The sequence below is a fragment of the Apteryx rowi genome, unplaced genomic scaffold, assembly GCF_003343035.1.
Source record: "Apteryx rowi isolate R43461 unplaced genomic scaffold, aptRow1 scaffold_14, whole genome shotgun sequence".
NCBI classification, from domain to species: domain Eukaryota; kingdom Metazoa; phylum Chordata; class Aves; order Apterygiformes; family Apterygidae; genus Apteryx; species Apteryx rowi.
The window spans coordinates 2,254,200-2,265,407 of record NW_020447641.1 but is presented as its reverse complement, the minus strand read 5'-3'; the positions used below and the strand labels follow the sequence as shown (position 1 = coordinate 2,265,407).

The window sequence follows — 11,208 nt, the reverse complement described above, 5'->3', positions numbered from 1 at the left end:
GCGCGGCCCCCTCCGCAGCCCCCCAGCAGTCGGAGCGGGCGGGGCGGCCCCGCGCGCCCCCCTCCCGCCTCTCCCTGAGGCGAAGCGAGCGGAGCGCCCGGCGGCCCGCTCCGTCCCGGCGGCGCGCAGCCAGCCGTGTGTCCGGGCTCTGCTTCCACAAACCACCGAACTGCTCCGACAAGTAAATCATTTTGAGCTGTCTCCCCTAATTGAAAGCAGCTTTGTCTCAAAACGTAGCACAGAACACGGCTTAATGCCGTATTGTTTTTGTGTGTGTGTGTTTTTATGTACGAAGAATTTGCAGCAAGGAGACAGAAGGTGTCTGTGCTGCATTACATCTCTACTTTTCTTAAATCTTAAACTGTTCCTCCGACGCTTTTGGCTTTGCCGGGGGCAGTACAGAAGGGAGGGCTTCTCCGATGGGGAATCTTCCGGAGTGAAGCACTGATGTCTGCCCACGGACGGGGGGTGTGCGATGTCTTATTTTTTTCTACTACGTTTCCTACTGTTACTACTACAAATGAAGCTGAATTGGTAACTCTGGTCGTGGGAAAGCTTAAGAAAAAAATGATAGTATCTAGGATGGTTTAATGTCCCTGTTTTAAATGCAGTCTGACCATTTATTTATGAAGACTAAAGATTGTAAAGCACACACTCTTGCTCTCTCAGAAAAAAAAATAGAGAAAGCTAAATATTGTAGCTTGAAGTCTGTGCAGGAACTTTTAGTTTGGCACTAGCATTGTACCTTTCTGTTTTTTGAGGTGGATCCAATCCTTTATGGGGGAAGCCTGATCTCCTGTAACGTCATATGATGGGAGATGGGCTTGTAGCATAGGGCTTTCGATCTGTAGAGAAGCAGAGATCTGCTCAAGACCAGGACTTGTGGTTCCCTTCACCAGGCTGGGGATCAAAGGTGGGCTGCAGCTTTGCCGTCAGGGTACGTGCATGAGATACAGGAGTCACGGGCCAGCAAAGCTCCTGAAGCCAGCCAAGTAAATTGTGGCACGTTATGCGAAATGGAGATGTTATAGTTTTGCATCGAGTCTACTACATGGAGAAGCCTGCATGAAAGATACTTAGGATTACTTTTGTGTTAGCGTTTTGTGCAGTGCACAGTACTTAACTGGGAATCATAGGCACTGTGAGAATCCAGATAAAATCGGCTTGTGAAGTACTGACAGCACTGCTAACAAAACCAAAAAAAAATCTCGCTATTGTAATTTTAATAGTGCCAAATAAAATACACGATTTGTATTGGCAGCATTAGTATGTCTTTGTAGATCACGCTTGTGAATACTTCACATGAGAGATTATAGGTCAGTGTTTTGGAAGAGCAGGAGTTTGTATTTTAAGAGAAGACTGATATATGCTCTTGAACAAGCATGCATCACTTTAGAAAAGAAAGTTTTAGCTTACTTATCTCTGTTCATTTTGACAGCCACTTAGTTTTATTTTCTTCCTTCAGCTTAAGTTGTTGTATTCTGTCTTGTGTTCAGTTCTGTAAGAAAGTGTTTATCTTCCTTCTGTGTTAAAGGAAATATATACAAAAAGGTGGATCTTGACTACACACTTTCTTTGAATGACAGGCATTTTATTCATGTTGTCAGGCAAAGAGCTGAACTTTATCCAGACATACTGGAATTTTTTGCCTAAGTCACCAATTCTAACTTGTGTTAATTTGAAGAAATCATGTCAGAATATTTAAGTTAAAAGTTTTACTGTGACACTTTAATTTCTCTGCAAAATTAATGTAGTTTGTGCTAGATTCAGTGGAGATACCAACAGCTCTGTTAATGTGGTAACTTTATGCATAAAATAGTCTGTAACTATACAACCAGCTTCTGATAATAAAAGGTTTTATATTATGTCCCTTTTAAAGGGGTTACTTTTTTCTGTTGAATCTGTTTTTTTCTTGTTATCTATTATTGAATATTATAAAGCAAGCCATTTCCTTTCTCAACAGAAAAAATGTTCGGTGCTCCTCTTGCTGATTGAAAAGCGTGTCAAATCCTAAATTATTTTGATATCTTTTGATGGGAAAATAAAGATGTTTTGACATCAGGCATAAAACTTATTTATGAAAAAAATGAGCATCAATCTAGGTTAAAAACACAGGAAGAAACTGTTATTAGTGGAGCTTCAAAGACAGAGTTGTGAACAATGTGTGGATAAAAGGTTGGATGTGTTTATGTTATGTTCTACCTTTTTTCTTAATCTTTCACTGTTGCTAACATCATTGCAGCTTCAGAAGGCAACCGAAGCCAAGCTGGGGATGCTAATGGCAGCAGGACACTTGCAGCTCATGGTATTACAGACTCCAGCTGCAGAGAGCTGTTCTGCACAGGTTTACTGGGGACCTTGAGCCTGAGGCTCTCCCTTCATTAGCCTTTATACCTATGGTAATACAGTGGGATTTTTCAGAATCTAGATGACAGTATTTCTGAATGTTGTTTAATAAACATTTTACACATATGCATGAGATTTCTCTGATACACTGAGGCAAATTTGATAATTTTGTATATATGGTGTTTTAAAATCTTCTTAACCCAGACATCTCTAATTGCATCTCTTCATGCTAGTTATTGATACTTTATGCTGACTGGCAGTACTGAATTATTTTGTTATGTATGTTTTTTTCCTGGAGTCTTTTTGTTACTTCTGATAAAGAAAGAAATGTGCATGGATAAACTTAGAGATAAGGTTTCAGGGGAAGTTTAGGGGATTAGGAAATCAACTCCTGTCTGATATTTATGTAGCACTTATTAAATATAGCTCTTCTGGTACTAAAATACTGCATATGCTACTTTTATTTTAAATGTCTTTCATGGTTATATCAGGGACATGACAGTGGAAAGGTTTTCTTTGATAAGTCAATATTTTCTAATTATTTAAATGCTGTAGCTGCTCTTTCTGTTTGGAGTTTCTAGGGCTTTTTGTTTTTCAGTCAACCATTTTACAAGTACACCACCACTCTCCAAAGTGTGTGTGTGTTGGCCAATATATATACATCTTGTGTGGGCTGAAGTGGTTAGATGCACTTTGTGCCTTTCAGTATGTATATTGGCTACACTGCATGCTCCCTGTTGTGTTACTGCTTCCAGTAGTGAATACATTTTCTTTGACAGCATTGTATAAAACAATGTGAACTAATAATAGTAAAATAAATGTTGATTTGTTTAAGCTATTGTATCATTAGGACTGCTTCGTTTTACAACTTTTTCTACACTGTGTGAAACGTGTTTCCCTTTTATGCTTTTTTGTCACAACAACAATTTTTTCATCAATTGTGAAAGTTTATTCCACAAATAGTTTTATTCTTGTTAGTGCATTTGTTTCTGTGGTCACTCTGCAGCATATTCTTTATGATACGTCTGGACAAAAGGGAAAATACTTTAGGGAACTGCCTTGCATGATAATCTCTTCTTAATGGTTAGAACAGAGTAGTGAGGACTGAGAAGTCTGGATCCCAGTCTTCTGTAATCCAATTGAAACTGTGTTTTCTGTGAATTGGACTGCTCTGTTCTTCATTTTCCTATATGTAATATTTAACTTTTTCCTATGTAATACTTGTAAAGCCACAATCATCTGATGAAAGAGGACATGTGATAGCAAAGTACCACTGCTGCACTTCATTGGTAAAGGGAAATTGCTGCTGTTTATTGAAATGAGTTTTTTGGAGATTCAACTTTTTAACATGCTTTTTTTCATATGCAGTATGCTTATGTTCACGAGTGGTAAGAGGATTTTCACAATGCAGTCCTCAACAGACTTGCATACTTGCTTAATAAGATGGCCCGGTCTGATCTCTCTCAAGCTGTACTGCGACATCCAAGGCAAGAATAGATAAGTGGTAGTAAAATTGACTTGTAGCAACCTGAAATATTTGGAAATAAAAATGTTGGGTTCTGATTTGTTAAAGAATCATGAATCAGCATGAGACTCTCTTTAGCATACATGTCTCTGTACTTTTGGAGTTCTTTTTGCAATGGATATAAAGCATACAAATAGCATTAACTTAACATTGCTTTGACATTAAAGGCTCACCAAGCTTTGGAGACTGAAGGATGGTAGTGAAATTCTTAGCTTAATGAATGGAGGCAAGTGAAACTCATCATGATTGGCACTTTTGTTATTAAAGTAACTTCCTTAAATGTTAGCGGTTAGTGCTGTCTCTTAAAAAAAATCACTTGAAGCATTACCAGAAGAAAGACACTGTTTGAAGGGATGATTTTCAACTTTTTTGAGGCATGTTTTCTTTTTTGGAATCTCTGTAAACCTCTTAGTTGGTGGAAAAAGAGGTTGAACTACCATGTCACAATATTTTCAGTCTGTAAAACCAGTCTAGCCATCTGTTTCTCACCTCTTGATAAATATTTAAAGCAAAAGTTATGCTGAAGGCTTTTGTGCTAAGATTTTACGCTTAAAAAAAAAAAAAGGCATAGAAGATTTAATGATACTATTGTCTTGAGCTCCTTGGGGCCAGAAGCACACCCTTTTTTATAATTAAGAAACCACTGGCACTGTATAATACTATTGTAGAAATAAGTTACAGTTGACCAAAGAAAGATCAAAGTATGCATTGTGATGTGCTCTTTTTAGTCTTCCCTTAGACAAAATTCATTCCATGCCTAAAACCAACTTCTATTTACAAAAAGACTAAATCATCTTCAATTGTATTAGTAGTTTTTCAAAAGCTCTTGAAATTTTTCACATGGTACTGTTGCCTGTCTGGCGCATTAGGTTTGCTCCTTGTCTTAAAATGGTGTATTCTCTTTGCATAGAAGAGGATAAATTGTGTGTAGTGATGTTGTCTATTATTAAAAATCATCATGTTTAGTTATATGGAAAATATCCATGGAATGTAAATATGAAAAAAAAAATCACTGACTTTAAAAGCTAACAATTATGTAGCATGTTTCTGTTGTAATGTTGTTTCTTATTTTTATGTTCAGTAAATTATATTTAGATCAAAAATCATTTTTTCTAAAGGGTTTCAAAGCAATTTGATACTGAAACTTTCTGTACAATTAATGCAAGGTGATGTGGTTATGTAGTCACTGAATTGTTAACTTTTTTTTTGAACATTTTAAAAAACATTGAAATAATTCTGTGGCTCATATCACATGCAGAAATTCTTCTGTGGTTTTGAATCGTAATGTTTTGTAAACTCATTTTTCAGTATGCTAACATATACTGTGTTAAAGGCAATATTTTATTTAATATGTAGATGCTTATGAGATGAAACCTTGATGGGTTTTTTTGCGGATTTCTCCTTTGCCTTTAGTGGCAATCCCTATTAATTTAAAGAGTACAAGCAGTACTCTGTATGGATTCTTTTTTCATTCAGTGACCCTGTTGTAGTCTGCAAGTGTGTGCAAGGAATATGTCTTGTGGCTAAAGTATGAAATTGCATAGAGTTCCAGATGCATGAAATGGCCTCTGATATATCCTCTGTCTTGGGTAAGGTGTTGGATGAGATGCTTAACCTCTGTTAGCTTACAGTCTGTTTCACCCAAGTATTGTGCCGCTTATCTCATTCTTGTGAAGACCTCTGAGATTTCCAAATAGAAAGTTATGTAAGGTCGAGTAGTTGATTATTGTATGTGTAGTTACTTCTGGCTCAGGAATGAAAACAATTATATCAAGTCTTAGTTAGAAATAATATTTATCTGTATTTTTCCAGCAATTGTCTAGTTCATAAACATCTGACCTTTTTACTATTTTTTCCAGGAAGGAGTGAGTCATTGTCTTGAGACTTTTTTTATCAGTTTGTTTTTAATATTGAACGTAATTTAATTTGAGGATGCATACAGGTTTGTTCCTTTGAGTATCTGTTTAGGAAGTATTTTTTCAGTTTTGAAAACTATCACTTGATGGCTATTAAAATGGCATCTCTTTTTTTTATTTATGACCTCATTTGCATATGTATTTGGAAATGTAAATACTTTTCAAGGAAGTTTGCATAAACATACATAGGATTTTTCTAATCTTGCTGAACGCTGGAAAAGTGGCTCTATCTTCCTTTCTGGTTATTTATTTATTTACCTAGAATATTATTCACAATAAAAAATCTGAGAGTTGGCTATATCAAAAGTCTGCATGCTACAGTTTGCAGTTTGATTTTTTTTCTGAGTAAGAATAGCAGGAGGTTGCTTGAGATTACACAATCCCAACCAAGCAGAGAACTTCTTTAAAGCGCATACCCGTCAAAATAATGTCTGGAACATGATCCTTTGAAATTGCAAATTTTACCATCAGAACTGTGGAATGGTGGGTAAAGCAAAGTCTATGATCAATGTGTTTAGGTTTCAGTTCTTGGTGAAGAGTGTCCACATATGTATGATATGGGCTTTTGGCAGTTTCCATATAAATGCTTGAAAACAGGAGGTTCGTGTATTACTGTTTATGTAGAGTTGTCATTGATGCTACAGATACAGTGAAAAAAGAAGTAGTGCTATGGGAAAATGTCTAAAGGTTCATTTGTGTATTTAAATTAATTCTTATACTGGGTTAATTTAGGTGAGAATTTCTGTTAATACGGTAGTTAAATCCCTCATTCCTTATATTTGCAGAACAGCCTTTTAGCATGTTTGGTGAAGGCAGCAATTGAGTAAAGCAGTTACTTTTTATGGAGAGGAAGTTCTTTAACACATTACTGATTCAATTTTTATTGTTAAAAGCGCACGCACATACTTTTTCAGTAACTTAAATTTTTTGTTGGTAGAAAAAGAATCCCCCAAAGTCCAGATATGTTCAGCTTTTTCCTTGTGTTGATGAACAAATTGTTCAGTGAAAGCTGAAATTCCAATCAGCTTGCTTCATTTTGCCCCTAGTGAGTTTACGTACCCCAGTCCCAGCGTTCTCTTGGCAGAAAGTTTATAAATTCCGCCTCTGATACATGACAGTGTTTCAGCTGGATGGGAAGAGGAAAAAAAAAAAAAGAGTAATATAATAATGAAACCCAGAAGGTTTTCATTAAAATGCTGACCTCTCTACACTGACTTTATGTTTATGGAATTATCTGCAATAAAATTCTTAATTTTTTTTTTTTTTTTCTTACTACAAGTTCTGTTCTAAGAGGAGAGTGGTAACAGTATTGCACTTCATGCTGAGTGACAAGAACAAGGAAGGGCTTAATTTCAAGTGTGCTTATTTTTCTATTTATATCTTAATAGTATTGAAATTTGAAACTTATACGTGAGATTCATTAATTCCTTTTCCTTTTGTTTTTTCTGTAGTTAGAACTCTGCTTTGTGACTTAAAGAAGGGCATTTGACTGCTGAAACTGCCTGCTGGCATTGTAGTTTGTGCATTTATGCATGGTTCTGTTCCTTTTTGCATCTTTCAGAGAAGTGTAGTCTTGTAGTGGGATAAAAAGCTAGTATTGTGAGGCCTGAATTTTTCTTGTTTTTTGCTGTGGACCTCTTGTGTTGTCTTGGTTAAGTAAACTTACTTTTTGTCTCTGTTAATTGGCTTATCAAATTGGAATAAAGTTTATTTGCATCAAATTAATATTGTAATGATACCTTCCTTTGTAGAATACCTTAAGATTCTTTAATGTGCAAGTGCAAAGCAATATAGTGTTTTAAAACATTATACACTAACCCCAAAAGCAGCAAATTCTAACGACTTCTGCCTAATTCTCATTGATCAGATTGTCTGCTGGAAAGAACCATTTAAAACTCCTCATTGTAAAGTATAGCACCCTTTTTGCTATCTGGATGACTTTTGTACAGAAAAGTTTCGTCATATAAATATATTTAAATAGTAGCTTTGAAGCTATTTTGAAAGAAAATTGTTTACAATGTTTCGTCAAATATCACTTGAATGGGTAAAGTTACTAAACAATTTAACTATTTTATCATAGCATTTGTTCACATAATGCTTATGCTTATCAAGTATTTGTTTAGGAGGCAGGTACTGTGCAAATCACTTGTCATAGACTGGTACACAAAAAATACTTCAATGTGCTTTTTTTTTTGTAGTTCTGTATTAAGTAAACAATATTTTTTCAGCATTGTGCAATGAAATGACATCCACTTCATGATTTGAGTCTAGAATATTAGATATGTACTGAAGAACTTCTGAAATATGACAGCAGTTGCCTTGGAGAGTCCAGAGGCAGTCTTGCTTTTGGCATATTTGGGGAAACCAGCTTTGAGTGAAGACGATGAAGATGGGTGTTCTTTATGGATCTTTATCGGCTTTATAAATCCTTCAGAAGTGAGCACTTGAGTGCAGGTTTCTTTCTCATAATGGGTGCCCGACTTACGTGAATGTGAAAACCTCACTTTGTAAACTCTGATTGACAGATTAATTGAAGTTTTCTTTGAGTGTGGGGTATACTACCTGTTTTTCAACTGCTCGATTGCTTTCAAAGAAGCTAAAATGTGTTGTTACTTTAATAGTGTTTTCAAATAAGCATTTGCTATAGGAGGCGTAGGGATTTTGTGTGGCAGTGAGTAGGAAAATAATGGATACGCATGAAACCAAGATAGTATCTGTGGTATGATACAGTTCAATTTCTCTGCAGTAAAGAAATAGTCTGGCAGAGGAGGCTTTAATGTTTATGTCCAACATTCATTTATTGCTATAATAAATGGATAGATTGTTCCTGTTTCAGCTATCTGCTATGACTTCTAGTTGGTCTGCAATTTTTTTTCCTGTTTATATGAAGTAGGTCACAATTTTAGGAGTATTTAAGATGTTTGATGTCTGTAACTGTTATTTGGATTGCGTTTTATTGTTGTTTGCATTTATTTAGTACCTAGAACCATTAATCACGTAGTAGGATCCCATGGTACCATGCTTGTACAGAGTAAAATGACCATCCCTAATTCAGTTAACGTTCAGCCCCGGCAGAAGATGAGTCAGTAACTGGCACTAGAGTTGTGCAAAAGCAAATATTAATCAGCACAATGTTTAATGATGTCAATTCATCATTTTAACTGATTCTTTTGATAAGCCTTGCAAGCAAAGGATAGCAATGAGGGGGGACCTTCTGTAGGTTCGCAGGAAATTAGCTCATAAGCAGCGTAAGAGAACACAGAAAGTACTTCTTGAAATGTTCAAGGGAGTTTTGGAATCTCATGAAAAGCAAGTGTTGATGCTTTGGTATAATGAGGTAAAAGAGCTGGAATCAGCCAGGAAGGCCCTTGAAAGTGAGGTCAAGAAGCTAATGTTTGATGTGATAGAAAAGGATACGGAGATGAGTAAGGGTAACACTCAAGAAGCATATGTGGGTGAAATTGTATTTGTCGATACCAGAGAAGAGGATGTTGCAGTAATTGAAAAATCAGATGGGTGGAGAATGGACAAAGATTGCATCTATTGGAATGGTTAGAAAGAGCCTTATTTTCAAGAAGCTGTGCAGAAATTGTTAACAAGTCTTAGGTTAGAACATGAATTTGAGATTCAGGGAAGAGATCAAATGCTCAAGTGAAATAAAATTTAAAGATTAGGACCCCAATTTATAAAAGATACAAAAAAATAAAATGCAGTGGCTGAAAGAAGGATGATGCATATTATCTGGATTTTAATGAAGCACTGTTTCCCTTAGTTTTTCACTAAAAATTAAATCATATTAGTGATTATTAAACTGAAAACTATGAAGGCCAATTAATGAGGACTGATTTAAAAAAAAGATTTAGTTATGAAGAGTCAAGTACTTCTAGGAGTTCCCTTCCCCTCTTAGGCCTATTTCTTATTTATGTCCTAATGATGTAAATACTTGACTGTGTATTTAATTATACCGACTACGTATTTAATTATACCAACTATGAACAAAAGTCTTGCAGAATCATTGGAACTCATTAACGTGCTTGAGGTTAAGTGTTGTACATGAGGAACTTACCAGAGCCAGTTTTCGAAGAGAGGAGGTAAATGGAAAGTTAATGAAATCTGAAGATACTCTGGTAATATTGCAGTAATAATGCATTCTTCTAGGTAATCTTATGGAAAGGTCTAAAACCATTTTTATTTCTCCCCCCGCCTATCCCCCAAAATGTGCTTCTGTGATAGAATCCTGAGTTATAACTTTGCATCTAAGCTTCTTGGCTCCACCTTTAGATTGTAGTTGCTGTATTTTGTTATCTTAATCTGCAAAAATTACCGATGATTTGTTATTTTAGTTAATTATTATGGGTCAGAAAATCCTATTTCAGGCTTCTTAGCTTTGACTGCTGGAAGCTGAGATTTAGTAGATCATGGTTATAGGTTGGAAATTAGATATATGACTGGTGAAAATTATACTTTCAAAGGATTCAGAATTAACCTTATTAATAAAAAAGTGTAATTTATCTTAATAACTATGTTTTCTTACTATCTGGGGGAATTTGTTAAACAGTATATGGTGATGCTTCTGAGATCCATGCAGTATGGTCCAGAAGATGTCACAAATTTGCTTGGAGGAGAGGAAGAAAATGGAGAACTTCCTGTTAACAGGTTCTTCAGCATGTTAAAATAAAACTGGAAAAAAAGCAGCAGCCTCGAATTCCTGCTTAGGTCATGTATCTAAAGAGCAGAGCATGTTTGAAAGAGGAAAAATGATTTTTTTGAAGAGAAGTAGTAACTTATCAGGAAAATCTGAATGCCTGGGATTTTTGTACTTCACAAATAGTGTGAAGGGAATGTTGAGTATACAATTCTGTGTCACAGTGCGAGGCAAGCCAAGTAATTCTGTGAAGTATCCTAATTCTTTGTGATGTGATATTCAAATATTTATTCCTGTATCAAGAGGTATGATGATCTGATTGAGACTAAAGAATAAAGGTTGTGAGTTGTTTTGATTTTGCTTGATTGCCTTTTTTTTTATATATATATATAAAACCACCTTTGAGGCTTTTTGTTTTCTAAGCCTGGTTCTCATTCCTGCTCATGTACTGCACTCGTATAACCTAGACTTTATTTATTTAACTCCCAGGTTTTGATACCCCTGTAATATTAAAGTAGTCTGTGCCTGACTCTGGTGATCTCTCTAATAACAAGAGTATCTTCTTTCCAAAATGTCTTTTTAAAAGTCATTTTTACTTTGGCATTGGTACTGAGAAGTTTAATGATCGTCTGTCTCTTCCAGGAAAGATGTTGCAGTTCTTTATGGCATTAGCCTAGAACTTGATAGATACAGGTATGATTCCCTGAGTTCCTGTTTTATCTTCTGCGTTCCTGAAAGGGAAGTAGTAAGATATGAATAGTCCCTCATAACTAAGA

The 11,208-nt window shown here is 35.7% G+C and overlaps 1 protein-coding gene across 3 annotated transcripts in view; it reads left to right on the top strand.

Moving 5' to 3' along the window:
• The window catches only part of FNBP1L (formin binding protein 1 like), a 63,896-nt gene that overhangs the window by 544 nt on the left and 52,144 nt on the right, over positions 1–11,208 (top strand). The window lies entirely within an intron of this gene.